The sequence below is a fragment of the Schistocerca nitens genome, chromosome 2, assembly GCF_023898315.1.
Source record: "Schistocerca nitens isolate TAMUIC-IGC-003100 chromosome 2, iqSchNite1.1, whole genome shotgun sequence".
Lineage (NCBI taxonomy): Eukaryota > Metazoa > Arthropoda > Insecta > Orthoptera > Acrididae > Schistocerca > Schistocerca nitens.
The window spans coordinates 399,884,279-399,902,841 of record NC_064615.1 but is presented as its reverse complement, the minus strand read 5'-3'; positions in this window follow the sequence as shown (position 1 = coordinate 399,902,841).

Genomic DNA, 18,563 nt, shown 5'->3' with positions numbered 1-18,563 from the left:
GTTATGTGCGCTATGTAATGAATAACCTCTAACAAACGTTTCATGATAATTTCTATAAAGAAATGGACAATACTAAATACGACTAGATCCTACTGCGTGTTGGTCGTGCTCTTCCAGCCATTCGGCTGTCTTTCAGTGTCGGCGACAAGTAATTTCAGTTTTTGAATTAAATTTTCTTCTTTTTACTTCTTTTCAGGTAGAAACGACGGAAAATAGGAGAAAAGTAAGAGGAAAATGGAGTGAAGAGTGCAGAAAAATGGCTGTGAGGAAGGTCATGTCTTACAAAATGACCGCGAGGGAGGCGGCCGAAGTGTTTTCAACAATTAGAAAGAAAATTCCACTAAAAGGAAGAGATTAAAAGCAGAGAAAATAAAGTCTCAAAAGAAGTTGAAGAAATGTGAACTTATTCCAGAATAAACTAAACACGCAAAGGGTGGCCATGGAAAGCCAATTTCAAAGTGGTGAAGAAAAGTGGCATCGACGGGAAATAATGGATCAACATAACACGCTGAAAAGCGTGTTATGTGTTTGGAATCAATTGAAGAAAGTTGGTGCAGAGGCTGGTTATATGTTTGCTGTGAGCAACAGAAGATGATTTATTCCCAGTCTATAAAAATGTGACGAAACAGTGATGAACTGAGCTGAAATAGTAACAATAAAATCCCATGCTTATGTGTTCTATGATTATTCAAGTAAGTATTAGAGCAATGTATCATTAACAACCGAAGTTATCCAAGAAAAGACAATGGCCAATACTGCAAAACATTTTCGACAAGCGTTGCAGCATTTTCCTTTGAAAATCATTACACTGTGCTACTCACAGAACACGTCTTGAGGTAAGAAACTAGCATATTAATAATCCGATTAACCACAATAGTTACACAGTAAAGTCAAATAACGTTAGCCAACCGATTATTGACGGCTCTCCCCTAATTAAATCTGATACGATGACGGATAAAACCTTCAGCAGATGGTAGAATGGAAGACAACGGCATACTGAGCCGTGTGTGCCTTATAAGCGGTTTCCGCTGGTCATTAAGCCTGTTTACCCATCGATTCCTACCGGCAGCTTTGACAGCGCCTCGCCAGGGGCAGCGTAGTCACTTGCCGAGCTCACTCGACCATATACACGCTCTCTTCTCGTCGAAGCGTTTGTCTGCGTTCGTAGCAGTACCTGCGGCTACTCACCGAGGACTGAGGTCCGATTTGTGGTGCTATTAGTGTCTGTGCAGATGGTGCGCGTACGACAGTCGAAGAACTATTGCTTCCCTCCGCCTTCTTGGTCGCGGGTTGGCATCTTTGGAGTCGGCACGTTTCTCATTTCTGTTCCCGTGGTTATGAATGCTGTGCTGTTGGTATGTACTTAGAGCCGTGCAAAGGCGTATCAAGAAAACGATGAGCATCTCTGTTACGTGAAACTAAATAGCCTAAAGGGCTGTTGGCATTCTCGAAATCCCATTTTCGTTGAGAAAAATTCAGTTTGGGTCCTCACGTACAATGCTGCTTAGCTTTCATCAGTGAGGCTGATTCCGTGGTGATGCTGCAAACTTTTCAGGGATGCTGGAGAATGGTAAATGCATCAGCATGAGGCAAGTAACCGCAGTCCAGAAACGACCAAGTCGAAAGTTATAAGCGGAAATCGTTGTGATACCTCTGACAGTGGAATAAATATAACGGTAATCTTGTTGCTTAGATTGTAGGGTAGGACACTTTCAGAGGTGGTAGTATGTACGAAAACACGGAAAAAAGTCTAGTAAACATTTGCTCTAAAATGCACACTTTAAGAGCTATGAGCACTTGTTCATCTTCGAAACTGTGAAACACATCTACAAAACAAGTGCCCCTAGTTATTACCATATGCATTTCAGAGCCCATATTCATTTGACTCTTTTTCCTTGTTTTTTTCCATATTACCACCTCTGCAAGCTGCCTGCCCTAAAATCTTATCAACAACAGTAGCCCCCTTCCGGTGGATGTATTCCACTGTCAGAGGTCCATTACCTCAAACTGATCCATGTACCCTTTCCCATCATTCCTGAAAGTTGTAACATCATCACGGAATCACATTGTAGACTTCATATGTGTGAGAAAACCGTGTTAACAGTACAAGCCTGAGTTATTTTAAATCTAGCTGTTCAAGGCACACAGATCTTTTATATTTTAATCTTGATTGTTTTCCCGAAGTCTCATTTCTCTATTTATTCATTTACAAGAAGACCGCAGCTCGTGGTCTTGCGGTAGCGTTCTCGCTTCCCGCGCACGGGGTCCCGGGTTCGATTCCCGGCGCGGCCAGGGATTTTCTCTGCCTCGTGATGACTGGGTGTTGTGTGTCTTTCATCATCATTTCATCCACATCGACACGCAAGCCGACGAAGTTGCGTCAACTCGAAAGACTTGCACCAGGCGAACGGTCTACCCGACGGGAGGCCCTAGCTACACGGCATTTCCATTTCCATTTTCCATTTACAAGAAATTAATTTTCAAAATAATTTGCGGTTGTTTCATGACCCGTGTGTTAAAACAGGCAGTCGATTTGCATTGTTAATTTTTTCATTAAATTGCTATAGTACTTTTTTTTAATTCAAACTTATTGTGCCAAGCTATGCAAAATCATTTGTTTAATTAAAGTACGAAAGGTCTTCAAAAATATTCTGGTGTAAGATATGTGATGAGGTGCGTTCACTATTTACTTTGTGTTTTAGATCTGAAATATTTTAGATTTGAAAGGATTGAGCGATGTCTGAGATAGCTCAAGCTGGTAGCCTTATGTTAACGCACCATTTGTAATCAAATGCATTTGTTTTCAGCTCTTTTGTGATTTATTGGTTTGAAACTTGTGAACTTGATTTTCGATTGTCTTACTGCTTATCGTATGTAAAAGTAATGTGTACAGCATTTAAAGTATTTGCTAATGTTCCGTTCATTTTCATTGGTGGTATCATTGACGATTCTATAGTGGCTGTTATAACGCTTGTTTTGATTTGTTTATTTTATCTATGTTAAAATGCCGTTAATGCAAATAAATATTGATTTTATTTTTTATTCTTTTTTGCAGTTTTGTCTTAGCATCTTACTACCCCCGTATCCAAAGGCACTACTACTCCACGTACTTGAAGGAAGTTCACGTGGGTAGTGGCGTAAAGTTGAGATGGGAATGAAAACAAAGTGAAGGAATGAAATATAATGACAACCAAGCAAAGGATATAACAAGAAGGCAAAACATAATAAAATGTGCTGTTTTACGTGGCTACCGTATGGCTAAAATTGAAACAAAAATAACCAGTAAGTTATTCGAGTAAAGAGTAAAACGATACAAATACAGATGAAGGGAAGACGCTTATTTGAATCAGTCATTTCATGACCAAAGGAAACCGTTATCACCAACCTGTATACTTTTTTAAAAAAGAGGTAAAAAACCGTCGAAGTAGAGGAAGTTTGGTACAAAACCAAGGAGGTGTAAAGTCATGGAATAGTTGGTTTACAAAACTAATGCTGGATGTGAAAAAGGTCAAATAACCGTAGCTGAAGAGACTGACAAAACAACAATACAGAAAGTGACGCATATTTTCGCGAAAATACCAATTTGTTAGACACACGCAGTTCGTTATGGACGTCTGAGTGAAGTAGGACTCAAACCCGTGGAAGAAAGAAGAAACAACGAGAACGTTTAAGCTTGCACCGTAGCGTGCTTCATTCCTTGAGATAAGAGTAATATATCTAGCCCCAACCCTTTGCCGTCGCCCAGATACTGAGCAAATTAACCCCCTGTTAAACGCACTCATCTTGGTACTGCGTATCGCCCCACCGACAAGAGGAGTTGAACACTACAACACCTCTCTGCTTGTTGTTGTTGTTGTTAGCAAAAACGAGCATGAAATGTTGCTCCCATTGCATTACACAGGTGAAGAAGGGAAAACTTGTGTTGTCGTTAGGAAAGAATTTTTATTGATGGGTAAGTTAGAATAAATCTGTTTTTTAAAGTGTAACACAGTTTACAAAGATGCATGGTGACTTCCTAAAACGGTAAAGACCAAAATATTTTCCCAAATGCAGATTTACCTGACACCAAAGAAGAGAGAGCCAACCGAATCCAAATAATGTCGAGCATGTACCTTTCCAGACACGCTTTACTTTATCCACTTGTTGTAACTTGTCACACCTGTCAGAAACCGCTGAAAACTTAAGGCACTGTTTCTTTTATCTTGGTCTTGCCATACCCACCTAGAAACCATAATTAATATCTTGGAAGAACTCGAAATTTGTATCCACACAGACGCATTGTCAGACAAAATTCTTAATGGACAAACAGAATCAAATGACAACCAATATTTAGCAAAGTTTATTGACGTCTTAAGAGAAGTGATAATTTTCGGTTCCTTACGATGCCACGAAATAAATAAAAAACAGTAGAACTCTCAACGCAAATTATATCTTCGCATAGTACATGAAAGCATAGAATAATGTAACCTTTGTATTCAGCTGTTATAGCTGAAACTTCGCGAATATGAATTGTAAATATGTATGTGTCAATGGAGTGGATTGTATCGTCAAACGAATGGAAGTGAAAAAAAAGAAGAAATAAAAGAAAGAGTGCATACAATACGTAAATTCCTGACAAGAAAACTGAGAAACAATCTCAGCAGACACTACAAGATGCTGTATTGTCACACATAGAAAAGAAAATATGTACTAAAAATGGACGTAAGCCACCTAACTTATATTTTACAGTTATATACGAAAAGACTGTATTGTATGTTACAGATTACTCGGGAACTGCAAACTGCCGAAACGTATGTAAACAACGTTTGTTAACAACGAGGTAATAAAATCACTGTGCAGCAGAGAACGGGAAAATGTGTAACGTCCTACTTTAATTCACGACTCGAAAAATCTCACCAAGTGCAATACAGTTTACAAAGATGCATGGAGACTTCCTAAAACGGTAGATAAAGACCAAAACATTTTCCCAAATACAGATTTACCAAAGAAGAGAGAGCCAACCGAATACGTTATTTATCACTGTACAGCGGCCATCGGCGATGTAAGAACTGTTGTCAACCTGATGCAAATATTGTACGAAGCGCTGGCGCGTCAAATAGTTAACTTTGAGTTCAAACAGCTACAAAGCTGAGGAGTCATCCCTAGCACAAACTGATGACGTTACATAAGATATTGAGATTATTCATTAATGCTGGAGCTACCCTCAGCCTATATATCGTGACAGAACATCAGAACAGTGTGATAGTTTGCCAGCAGTTCTTTTGGGGATTAGTTCCAAAAAATCTGTATCAGCCATGTCCATTTCCTGTCAGGCACTCTGACATAGGCAGCCAGAAGGCACCCATACTAATAGCATTAGTTAAGTGATAAGCAATTACTGTTTTCAATAAATCTTATTCTAGAAGTACCTCGCAAGCTTAATAAAGTTCATTCACTCACCTTGACATGCCTCTCTCTCTCTCTCTCTCTCTCTCTCTCTCTCTCTCTCTCTCCCTCTCTTTCCAATACTTGTAAAATATGAAGGAAGCGTGGAATGTCAGATCCCTTAACCGGGCAGGTAGGTTAGAAAATTTAAAAAGGGAAATGGATAGGTTAAAGTTAGATATAGTGGGAATTAGTGAAGTTCGGTGGCAGGAGGAATAAGACTTTTGGTCAGGTGAATACAGGGATATAAATACAAAATCAAATAGGGGTAATGCATGAGTAGGATTAACAATGAATAAAAAAATAGGAGTGTGGGTAAGCTACTACAAACAGCATAGTGAACGCATTATTGTGGCCAAGATAGACACGAAGCCCATGCCTACTACAGTAGTACAAGTTTATATGCCAACTAGCTCTGCATATGACGAAGAAATTGATGAAATGTATGATGAGATAAAAGTAATTATTCAGGTAGTGAAGGGAGACGAAAATTTAATAGTCATGGGTGACTGGAATTCGAGTGTAGGAAAAGGGAGACAAGGAAACGTAGTAGGTGAATATGGATTGGGGCTAAGAAATGAAAGAGGAAGCCGCCTGGTAGAATTTTGCACAGAGCACAACTTAATCATAGCTAACACTTGGTTTAAGAATCATGATAGAAGGTTGTATACATGGAAGAACCCTGGAGATACTAAAAGGTATCAGATAGATTATATAACGGTAAGACAGAGATTTAGGAACCAGGTTTTAAATTGTAAGACATGTCCAGGGGCAGATGTGGACTCTGACCACAATCTATTGGTTATGAACTGCAGATTAAAATTGAAGAAACTGCAAAAAGGTGGGAATTTAAGGAGATGGGACCTGGATCAACTGACTAAACCAGAGGTTGTACAGAGTTTCAGGGAGAGCATAAGGGAACAATTGACAGCAGTGGGGGAAAGAAGTACAGTAGAAGAAGAATGGGTAGCTCTGAGGGGTGAAGTAGTGAAGGCAGCAGAGGATCAAGTAGGTAAAAAGATGAGGGCTAGTAGAAATCCTTGGGTAACAGAAGAAATACTGAATTTAATTGATGAAAGGAGGAAACATAAAAACGCAGTAAATGAAGCAGGCAAAAAGGAATACAAACGTCTCAAAAACGAGATTGACAGGAAGTGCAAAATGGCTAAGCAGGGATGGCTAGAGGACAAATGTAAGGATGTAGAGGCTTGTCTCACTAGGGGTAAGATAGATACTGCCTACAGGAAAGTTAAAGAGACCTTTGGAGGAAAGTGAACCACTTGTATGAACATCAAGAGCTCAGATGGAAACCCAGTCCTAACCAAAACAGGGAAAGCAGAAAGGTGGAAGGAGTATATAGAGGGTCTATACAAGGGCGATGTACTTGAGGACAATATTATAGAAATGGAAGAGAATGTAGATGAAGATGAAATGGGAGATACAATACTGCGTAAAGAGTTTGACAGAGCACTGAAAGACCTGAGTCCAAACAAGGCCCCAGGAGTAGACAAGATTCCATTAGAACTACTGACGGCCTTGGGAGAGCCAGTCCTGACAAAACTCTACCATCTGGTGAGCAAGATGTATGAGACAGGCGAAGTACCCTCAGACTTCAAGAAGAATATAATAATTCCAATCCCAAAGAAAGCAGGTGTTGACAGATGTGAAAATTACCGAACTATCAGTTTAATAAGTCACAGCTGCAAAATACTAATGCGAATTCTTTACAGACGATTGGAAAAAAATGGTAGAAGCCGACCTCGGGGAAGATCAGTTTGGATTCCGTAGAAATATTGGAACACGCGAGGCAATACTGACCTTACGACTTATCTTAGAAGAAAGATTAAGGAAAGACAAACCTACGTTTCTAGCATTTGTAGACTTAGAGAAAGCTTTTGACAATGTTAACTGGAATACTCTCTTTCAAATTCTGAAGGTGGCAGGGGTAAAACACAGGGAGCGAAAGACTATTTACAATTTGTACAGAAACCAGATGGCAGTTATAAGAGTCGAGGGGCATGAAAGAGAAGCAGTGGTTGGGAAGGGAGTGAGACAGGGTTGCAGCCTATCCCCGTTGTTATTCAATCTGTATATTGAGCAAGCAGTAAAGGAAACAAAAGAAAAATTCGGAGTAGGTGTTAAAATCCACGGAGAAGAAATAAAAACTTTGAGGTTCGCCGATGACATTGTAATTCTGTCAGAGACAGCAAAGGACTTGGAAGAGCAGTTGAACAGAATGGACAGTACCTTGAAAGGAGGATATAAGATGAACATCAACAAAAGCAAAACGAGGATAATGGAATGTAGTAGAATTAAGTCGGGTGATGCTGAGGGAATTAGATTAGGAAATGAGACACTTAAAGTAGTATAGGAGTTTTGCAATTGGGGAGCAAAATAACTGATGATGGTCGAAGTAGAGAAGACATAAAATGTAGACTGGCAATGGCACGGAAAGCGTTTCTGAAGAAGAGAAATTTGTTAACATCGAGTATAGATTTAAGTGTCAGTAAGTCGTTTCTGAAAGTATTTATATGGAGTGTAGCCATGTATCGAAGTGAAACATGGACGATAAATAGTTTGGACAAGAAGAGAATAGAAGCTTTCGAAATGTGGTGCTACAGAAGAATGCTGAAGATTAGATGGATAGATCACATAACTAATGAGGTATTGAACAGAATTGGGGATAAGAGGAGTTTGTGGCACAACTTGACGAGAAGAAGGGACCGGTTGGTAGGACATGTTCTGAGGCATCAAGGGATCACAAATTTAGCATTGGAAGGCAGTGTGGAGGGTAAAAATCGTAGAGGGAGACCAAGAGATGAATACACTAAGCAGATTCAGAGGGATGTAGGTTGCAGTAAGTACTGGGAGATGAAGAAACTTGCACAGGATAGGGTAGCATGGAGAGCTGCATCAAACTAGTGTCAGGACTGACGACCACAACAACATGAAGGAACTGCTCAGTATATTGCGTCTTCCCCCCCCCCCCCCCCACTCGAGTAAACTAACGATCCCACTCTTGCATTGAAGGGATGTCGTTGCAGGGAAAGAATGTCGTAAACTAATGATTCAGTGCAAGTACTAACTCACCAATGTTCTCGAAGCTTCCAGTCGCGGAAACTTATCTCTAACGTCGCCAGAGGCCTCGCCTTGAACGCCTTTCCAGCTAAAGTATCGTTAAGTTGCCCATTTTGGCTCTATATGTTTTTGTTCATACATGCTTCTCTCGTGCATAATCGAGCTCACATTAGCTCATGAAATCAATTATGTATGCAGAATTATTCAATAAATATTTCCTTGCACATGGTCCTTAATTAGTATCTGTAATTAAATCAATTATGCAGTAATTACTATCAAGGTGGAACGAGGTGGAATGGAGTGTGAACCACAACTCAGTGAGACGCTAAAAGCTCGAACCTGATTTCAATTTCTAAAACATTTGCAGTTGAAAATGAAAGGGAGCTGCATTCCTGTCACTGCAACGAGACCCAAAAATTAACCTGTGAAACAGACGACTCCATGAAAATTCAGATTGTCTTCTGCAGCTATTTTTTTCCGAGTACATGTTCATAATGTTGCGCCACTTCTCTTTGTAGCAAATGGTTTACAACGTTAAATAGTTATCATCATGGTTGTGGTAACCAATACAACGGAAATACAAACAATGTCGTCCACCGATACATTATGGAAATGAAATTTGGAAGCTCAACGGAGCTACTCACAGTTATACACACTGCTTATCACGAAATACATCTCCAGTTTTGTAAGGGAAATAGTTCTTTAGCATGTGTAAGTAACAAATACGGTGCTTTACAGCCGGCCGAAGTGGCCGTGCGGTTCTGGGCGCTGCAGTCTGGAACCGAGCGACCGCTACGGTCGCAGGTTCGAATCCTGCCTCGGGCATGGATGTGTGTGATGTCCTTAGGTTAGTTAGGTTTAATTAGTTCTAAGTTCTAGGCGACTGATGGCCTCAGAAGTCAAGTCGCATAGTGCTCAGAGCCATTTTGATGCTTTACACTTGTAAATACGACCTGCCTTACCCTCAAGGTCAGCCTAAACTGAGGTAAAAATTAACAAAAGATAATAATTTTAAGCTTCCTGCTAGGTTTAGGAAACGGATTACCAACAAAACTGAGTCCACATATGTCCTTAATTGAAAACGGTATGTCATATACTTTCATTAGATCAGTGAATCAAACTAGTAACCCAATGTGACTAAAGAATTTATACAAAGTGTCCTAGAGAGGGAAAGCGTAGGTTGCACAACGATTTGTAACGAGCATAGCAAAAGAAAACTGAATCCACATGAATCTAAGAAGTCTTAGGAAAATCGCACTTTATATGAGAACGTGTAAACCCACGGAAATTTTAGAGTCAGGCAGCGCATTTTGCAATGGGACTGATACTATTACGATAGTTCACAAATACGAGACATCAAATAATCAGACTTTCTATAGAACGAAGAACTGCGACTCTGCCATTTGCGTTAAACTCCGACACGTACATTTTGCACTGAGAAATCATGCTTAGAACTCGAGTTTTACTGTTAACAGTTTTGACATTAATCGTAGGAAGGGTTCTACTACTATTGCTGAAGGCAGGTAGTGTACTCTACGTAGAGTGATTGCGTGCTAATTGCAGATTGCAATTCGATGTAAACGCGTTTAAATAGGAATGATAATTCATTTACGTTGCCAGATGCTAAGTTTGTTTTGTTTGCAGAGGATACAAACATTGCTATAAGTAGCAAGTCAAGTACAGATGTAGAAACATCTGCTAATCAAATTTTCACAGATATTAATAAATGGTTTAAATCTAATTCGCCGATGTTGAACTTTGAAAAGATCCACTGTCTGCAATTTAGAACTTGTAAGAGATTTCCTCCCAGCATGTGCATAACATATGAAGACATGGAGATTGAAGAGGTTGACAGTGTTAGATTTCTGGGATTACAACTTGATAATAAATTCAGTTGGGAAGGGCATACCGCACAATTGTTGAAGAACCTAAGCAAGTCTGTATTTGCAGCGAGAATAATTTCATATGTAGGAGATATAAATATAAAAAAAATTTCATACTTTCATTCTGTCATGTGGGATCATATTCTGGGGTAACTCATCAAACCGAGCAAAAGCTTTTAGCATTGAAAAGCAAGTAATAAGATTCAAATGACGTAACTTCAAGAACATCCTCTAAAAACTTGTTCAAGGAACTTTGTATTGTAACCACTGCTTCTCAGTACATCTATTCCTGAACGAATTTTTGTTGCAAATACTGTATCTTTATTTCCAACCAATATCTCAATACATAGTATGAATACTAGGAATAAGAACAATCTACATAAAGACCTAAAATCACTTACCTTGGTCCAAAAAGGGGTCCAATATTCAGGAACACACGTTTTCATTAAATTGCCGGCAACCATTAAAATCTTGGTTTCAGATAAGTACGGTTTAAGTAGAATTTGAAAGACTTGGTAGGCAACTCCTTCTACTCTATAGATGAATATACACTCCTGGAAATTGAAATAAGAACACCGTGAATTCATTGTCCCAGGAAGGGGAAACTTTATTGACACATTCCTGGGGTCAGATACATCACATGATCACACTGACAGAACCACAGGCACATAGACACAGGCAACAGAGCATGCACAATGTCGGCTCTAGTACAGTGTATATCCACCTTTCGCAGCAATGCAGGCTGCTATTCTCCCATGGAGACGATCGTAGAGATGCTGGATGTAGTCCTGTGGAACGGCTTGCCATGCCATTTCCACCTGGCGCCTCAGTTGGACCAGCGTTCGTGCTGGACGTGCAGACCGCGTGAGACGACGCTTCATCCAGTCCCAATCATGCTCAATGGGGGACAGATCCGGAGATCTTGCTGGCCAGGGTAGTTGACTTACACCTTCTAGAGCACGTTGGGTGGCACGGGATACATGCGGACGTGCATTGTCCTGTTGGAACAGCAAGTTCCCTTGCCGGTCTAGGAATGGTAGAACGATGGGTTCGATGACGGTTTGGATGTACCGTGCACTATTCAGTGTCCCCTCGACGATCACCAGTGGTGTACGGCCAGTGTAGGAGATCGCTCCCCACACCATGATGCCGGGTGTTGGCCCTGTGTGCCTCGGTCGTATGCAGTCGTGATTGTGGCGCTCACCTGCACGGCGCCAAACACGCATACGACCATCATTGGCACCAAGGCAGAAGCGACTCTCATCGCTGAAGACGACCCGTCTCCATTCGTCCCTCCATTCACGCCTGTCGCGACACCACTGGAGGCGGGCTGCACGATGTTGGGGCGTGAGCGGAAGACGGCCTAACGGTGTGCGGGACCGTAGCCCAGCTTCATGGAGACGGTTGCGAATGGTCCTCGCCGATACCCCAGGAGCAACAGTGTCCCTAATTTGCTGGGAAGTGGCGGTGCGGTCCCCTACGGCACTGCGTAGGATCCTACGGTCTTGGCGTGCATCCGTGCGTCGCTGCGGTCCGGTCCCAGGTCGACGGGCACGTGCACCTTCCGCCGACCACTGGCGACAACATCGATGTACTGTGGAGACCTCACGCCCCACGTGTTGAGCAATTCGGCGGTACGTCCACCCGGCCTCCCGCATGCCCACTATACGCCCTCGCTCAAAGTCCGTCAACTGCACATACGGTTCACGTCCACGCTGTCGCGGCATGCTACCAGTGTTAAAGACTGCGATGGAGCTCCGTATGCCACGGCAAACTGGCTGACACTGACGGCGGCGGTGCACAAATGCTGCGCAGCTAGCGCCATTCGACGGCCAACACCGCGGTTCCTGGCGTGTCCGCTGTGCCGTGCGTGTGATCATTGCTTGTACAGCCCTCTCGAAGTGTCCGGAGCAAGTATGGTGGGTCTGACACACCGGTGTCAATGTGTTCTTTTTTCCATTTCCAGGAGTGTATTAACAGGGGCTACTAGACAAGCTTAAGTATAAATGTCTGTTAGATTTCAGTTTTGATAGCACTTGGTCACAACGCTCAAGATTACGTATTTTGTGTATGATAAATTTATTAAAAGTGCATGACAATGTATTAATTCTGTAAATATTAGCAATTGTAGTTTACTATAATGCATTCACCTGTTTTGACAATCTCCTGACAATTGATCATGGTAGTAAGTATTGTATTCAAATGTTTTTATGTTATTCTTTCTGAAATGTCTCACACTCAAGTGAGTCATCTCATTTTTGGGCCTATGGAACGAAAACTGAATCTCATTTAATCTAATCTTTGAAAGATATTTGTTGAGTCTCGTTAGTATGTACAACATTAGCGCTCAGAAAACACACGGCACACAAAGCTTTCAACATATGTAAGAAAATGAGATAAAGCAAAATCTACGCAAGTCGTAAAACATAGACTGACGAAATTAAATGTTCCACCAGTGGGATAGATTAACAGCAGAAGATTCTGTATCGAACATGGAAATCTCCTTACAAAGGTAGGAAGACGAGATCTCCGTATGGAAGACGCGCCTGCAAGTCACGAAAGTTACAGTGACATCTACCTTAAGCACCGCCTTTTGAATCAAGCAAATAATTACGCGTGAACTACATGACCTCTGTGGATACTTAATAAACTTGTATTGCATGTATGATCATCTTGCACACAGTCAAACTGCATCTTAACACAGCATCGTGGGGCAAACAGCGAAGTGTGCCATAAAACTGCCGAAGCAAGACATCACGTGAAGCTCTCCAGAACTATTGTGTGCCTTCATACACTCCACCCAGAGTTCGTCTCGAGGAGGGATTGTTCTAGAACAGTGCTATTTACTGTAAATCCCAGCACTTGGTGCGAGAAGTACCTCAGTCGTACTTCACATTTATCAGAGTAACAACAAATGGTATATTGTGTTGTGGCTATACACTGTTAAGCCAATTGTGTTGTTATTGGAAAGCTTTTGAAGTGCTTTGCAAAAGTGTGGTGTGATAAGGAGGAGTAAGAAATGCTGGTGTGACTATGTTCTCATCTGTGTATCTCAATAAATTCCCAAAAACATCAATTGCTAGTTTCCTCGTTCGCAATTAAAGCGACCGGAGGGCCTCAAGAATTACTCTGAAGACAACGAGTGCTACAAAAGGATTAAAAAAAGTTGAGTATTTTATTTTCTGCATTGAAATACCATTCTTTATTATATAAGTAAATGTACAAAATCTTAGCTGCTACAGCGAGGAAATGTATGAACGTCATTAGTGTAACTTACTGTATTTTAACAGCTGGCGAGGTACCCATTTCAACCAGAACTCAAAGAATTCTCTCTGAGCACATTACCGACTGCCCAAAGATAAACTTGGTGGTAATATAAAACTAAGTACATAATTGTATCTTTGAAGTATACTTGAGGCAAAAAACACGCAAGAGAATGAAATAGTGAAAGTTAGAAATTAACAGACGACTTTCAAAATGTAAATGTGAAAGAATGAAAAAGCAGTCGAATGACTTTTGAATAGGAAATTCACTTTAACTGGAGCTTAGCCCAACGAGCGACGTGGTGCAGTGGTCACGCAGTGGATTCATATTCGTAACGACGATTGTTCATATCCCGTTTCGGTCATCCAGATTTACGTTTCTCGTTGGTTCCTTGCGCATCGCCGCCGACACACAGCTACTGAATAGTTCTGAGCACGCGGTGTAGTTACCGGTAATTCCGCGGAAGACTTGACAGTTAAAAGTGCTTCGACACGGCTGGTAGAGAGCGGGTCAACATTAGCGACAACGTGGAGTATCTTGCCGTCAATGGTCCGAGCCAGAAAATGCATCACCTAGGTCCGCTCAAGTACACCGGAATTAACGACAGTTCGGAGCTGCCTCGCACACTGTCACTCGAGAGCGCTGCATTCTTGCTGTTGACCTCGTATACGATATTCCTTTGATCGCGCACCAAACGTTCGGTTTTCGTTTCGTGGCTCGCTTTCTCTAAGAGTCGACCAAAAATTTGCCATTTGAGGGCGTTGCTGCAGCGTATATGCAACGAAGCGCGACTCCATACGGGTATACAAGCGCCGACATATAGGGAGGGCGTAAGTGAGGCATTCGTGTTTTTCCGATGTACGTGCGGTAAATACCGAAACGTGAACTATGGCGACGTTATTATCAAAGCTTCCGAGCAGGACCAACTTGCTATTATTCTTTTCTTGACTGCCGAAGAGAAAACTCCGCTGGACATCCATCGGCGAATGAAGAATGTGTATGGGGCAGCATATATTTCGAAAACCACCCTTGTGGAAAGGTGGACCAAGGGGTGCTGGTGCTTCATGATTACGCACGTTCCCATATCGCAAATGTCGTAAGGCAGAAGTTACGCCAACTCAACTGGAAGACACTCGAGCACGGATCTATAACCCTGATTACTCTTCAAGAGTTTATCAAGCCTTCGATCCCTTAAAGAAGGCCTTGACGGCCCGACGATTCCTAAAGTAGGACACAGTGTTTTCAACTTGGTGTATCTTCAACCTGGTCGTCGGTGGGATGGTTACCTCCATGCTCACGGCAATTTTGCTAGATTGGCATACCGATTCTGGACCGTACGGTCTTCGAACGGGAACTCTTTTATCGCCCCCTTATATTTATAACATTCACCTGTTTCTACTTCCAGAAAGAATCATTTACTCAGCAGCGGTGTTTGCGTTGCGGAACTTCTTGGTGCACTGAAACTTTGTGCGTGATTGGTATTCGAACCCAGACCTTCATTTTAAAAGACTGAGACCCGGCCGGTACATAGTTGCAAAATGTCAAGATGTTTCTTTAATTATGTTTTAAACAGACAAGTGTTTGGTTCTAAACAGTGTTTCACATTACACTGTTTTTTAAGTAGAAAAGATAATGTCTTTTCAAGCTTGATCCAGGAAGAGAGATGGGTGAAATCTGAACCGATTGTGACTTCTAAATGGATCTGAATTAGCGAAAGGGAATTAAAAAATATGATTTTTTTCTATGATTGGCGGTTACAGTGCTGTGCTGTGACCTCTAGTTGTGCTGACAATGAGTGCCATCACTGTCAGTTTGTGAAAATGGGCTACCGTAGTCCATTTCATTTGTGCCGGCTCGGTTGGGAATGCTAGCTAATCGTCGGCAATCAGATAATTATAGTTACCCACTTCGCGGCTAGGTTTGGCTTTCAAGCGAGACCAAAGTATATGCTCTAATTGCATGCAGTAAATTGGCGAGCTCAGCGAACCATTCGTCATTGTTCCACTACCTTTCGCAGCTGTAGCACCACTGTGACTCTGTCTTTCGCGCTCTACGCTGGCGAGTCTCAATCGAGAATGGAAATTATGTGAAAGGCTACTCTTCGTTACGTTCAAATATTTTAACAGACTTTTTTCCTGGAAACATTGTGTTGAATCTAGAATAAATCCGAAACAAAAAAAAAAGAAACCAAGTATCAACATTAAATTCGCGTTTGACAGAAGTCATTTCCTTTCAAACATAATTTCTAAGGTGTTTCCGACAGACGGCACTTCATCTATTACTTTATGTCATATATTTTGCTGTTAGGATCTTCACGAATGCTGAAGATTAGGTAGGTAAGATTACACAACCAATGAGAAGGTACTGAATAAAACTGGTGAGAAAAGAAATTTTTGTCACGACATGACTAGAGGAAGGTATCTGTTGATCGGAAACATACTAAGACATCAAGGAATCACCAATTTAGTATTAGATGGAAATGGGGTGGGGGTAAAAATCGTAGAGGGAGACCAAGACGTGAACACAGTAAGCAGTTTCAGAAGTATGTGGTATGTGAGTTGCAGCTGAGCTGAAGAGGGTTGCACAGGTTTCAACAACAACGGTACTTACATTCAGTGAGTGTGTGACAAGGCCTCAATAACCAGCTAAAGGGTAACGTCTAAGTGTCGGAACACGGAAAGTCGTAACTCTGATAATGATAGGGAAGCTAGAAAATCTGAAAGGGAAATGCAAATGCTCGAGGTATATAGAACTGGGGTTTAGTGAAATGAAATGGAAAGAATATAAGGATATGTAGCCACACGAATAGCAGAAGCAGCAGAAAATGGTGTAATGGAAGTGGTATCCGACATGGGCAGGGACTGAATTACAATGAACAGTTAGTAGTAGTAATTTTATTTATCCGTAGATCTCTTCCCCAAGAATATTGGATATATGTTGGTATTAAAATTTAAGAAAAACAAAATCTAAGTAATTCACATATATAGACATTTACAGACTTACCGTCTAGAATGACAAGGATGGAACAGGTGTCCGCCCCTGGATTTATAACACGAACCATCTCGGCTTTGACAGAAATAATTTGAGCAAACCACAAAAATCCTAAATGACTATGAGTGGATGCAGACTGGAGCTTCCACCCTCACGAATACAATGCAAATATGTTTAAGAGAGTGCTGTCACATTTGATTTACTTCTAATGTAGAATACTGTTTTACAAATAAGTTGCGTAATAAAGATAAATGCTACACCATTCATTCATTTCTCACTCCCAATCATTACACACACTACACACGCATTATTTCATAACACTACACGCATTATCAGCTGATTTCACGACTATTTTGTGCAACTTCCCATTAGCTAGCCAGAAAAACTGAGTCAGCATTCCTCTAAAGCAGTGAGATGTTAGCTCAGATATAGGATTAGATCTTAGCATTATACATTGCCAGGTTCTGAGAGTAAGTCTTGGTAGAAAAAAGAAAAATATAGGGTGAAAGAATGATGTGGAATGTTAGTTGTTCCACTATCGTGACTATTATTTCTGTTAGATATTTTACCAACCCTTACTCTGTTCATCTAAGCAATCCTTCAGTTTATAGAATGTCTGGTTTAACAGATACTTTTTAACTGCCTTTTAAATAAGTTTTTACCAGCAATTTCTATAATCTCCTTTTGGGAATTTATTGTACAGTTTCATTCCTTGGTAGAATATACTGTTTTGAGTTTTTGTTTATTCATTCTTGTTAAGTGTAAGTTTAGTTAGTTTTAATTCCATAGTCATGGACAGAGCTGTTTGTGCAGTAATTACCAATGTTATTTTTTATGTGTACAACTGATCTGTAAATGTATTCTCGCGGTGGAGTTAAAATCCCCTGTGTTTTGGAGATATCTTTGCAATGAGCTCGACTACTATTTTTTGTTATTATTCTTATGACCTTTTTCTGCAGTCTGTTGGGGGGGGGGGGGGGGCGAGAGGGACAGACGTCTGTCAGACTACAGTATACAAAGATATGCATGCTTTGTGTCGAATATGCACCGAAGAGCGAAAGAAACTGGTACACCTACCTAATATCGTGTAGGCCCTCCGACAGCACGCAGAAGTGCCTCAACACGACTTGGCATGGACTCAACTAATGTCTGAAGTAGAGCTGGAGGGATTGACACCATGAATCCGTAAGAATACTAGCGGTTGGAGATTTCTTCTGAACAGCACGTTGCAAGGCGTCCCAAATATGCTCAATAATGTTAATGCCTGGTGCGTTTGGTGGCCAGCGGAAGTGTTTAAATTCAGAAGAGTGATCCTGGAGCCACTCTGTAGCAATTCTGAACGTGTGGGGTAAAGTATTGTCCTGCTGGATTTTTCCCCAAGTCCTTCGAGTGCACAATGGACATGAATGGACGCCGCTGATCAGATAGGATGCTTACGTACGTGTCACCTGTCAGAGTCGAATCTAGGCGTATCAGGGGTTCCATATCACGCCAACGGCACACGCCCCACACCATTACAGGGCCTCCACCAGCTTGAACAGACCCCTGCTGACAGGGTATATAGATACATGAGGCTGTAACCATAAACGTACACGTCCACCCGCTCGCTACAATTTGAAACGAGACTTGTCTGACCAGGTAACATGTTTCCCATCATCAACAGTCCAATGTTGGTGTTGACGGTCCCCGGTGAAGCGTAAGGCTTTGTGTCGTGTGGTCATCAAGGGTACACTTGTGGGCTCGGAAAGCCCAAATCGATAATGTTTCGTTGAATGGCTCGCAGGATGACACTTAGTGTTCCTACATTGAAATCTACACAATTTGAGGAAGGGTTGCACTTCTGTCACGTTGAGTAATTCTCTTCAGTCGTCTTTGGTCTCGTTCTTGCAGGATATTTTCCAGCCGCAGTGATGTCGGAGATTT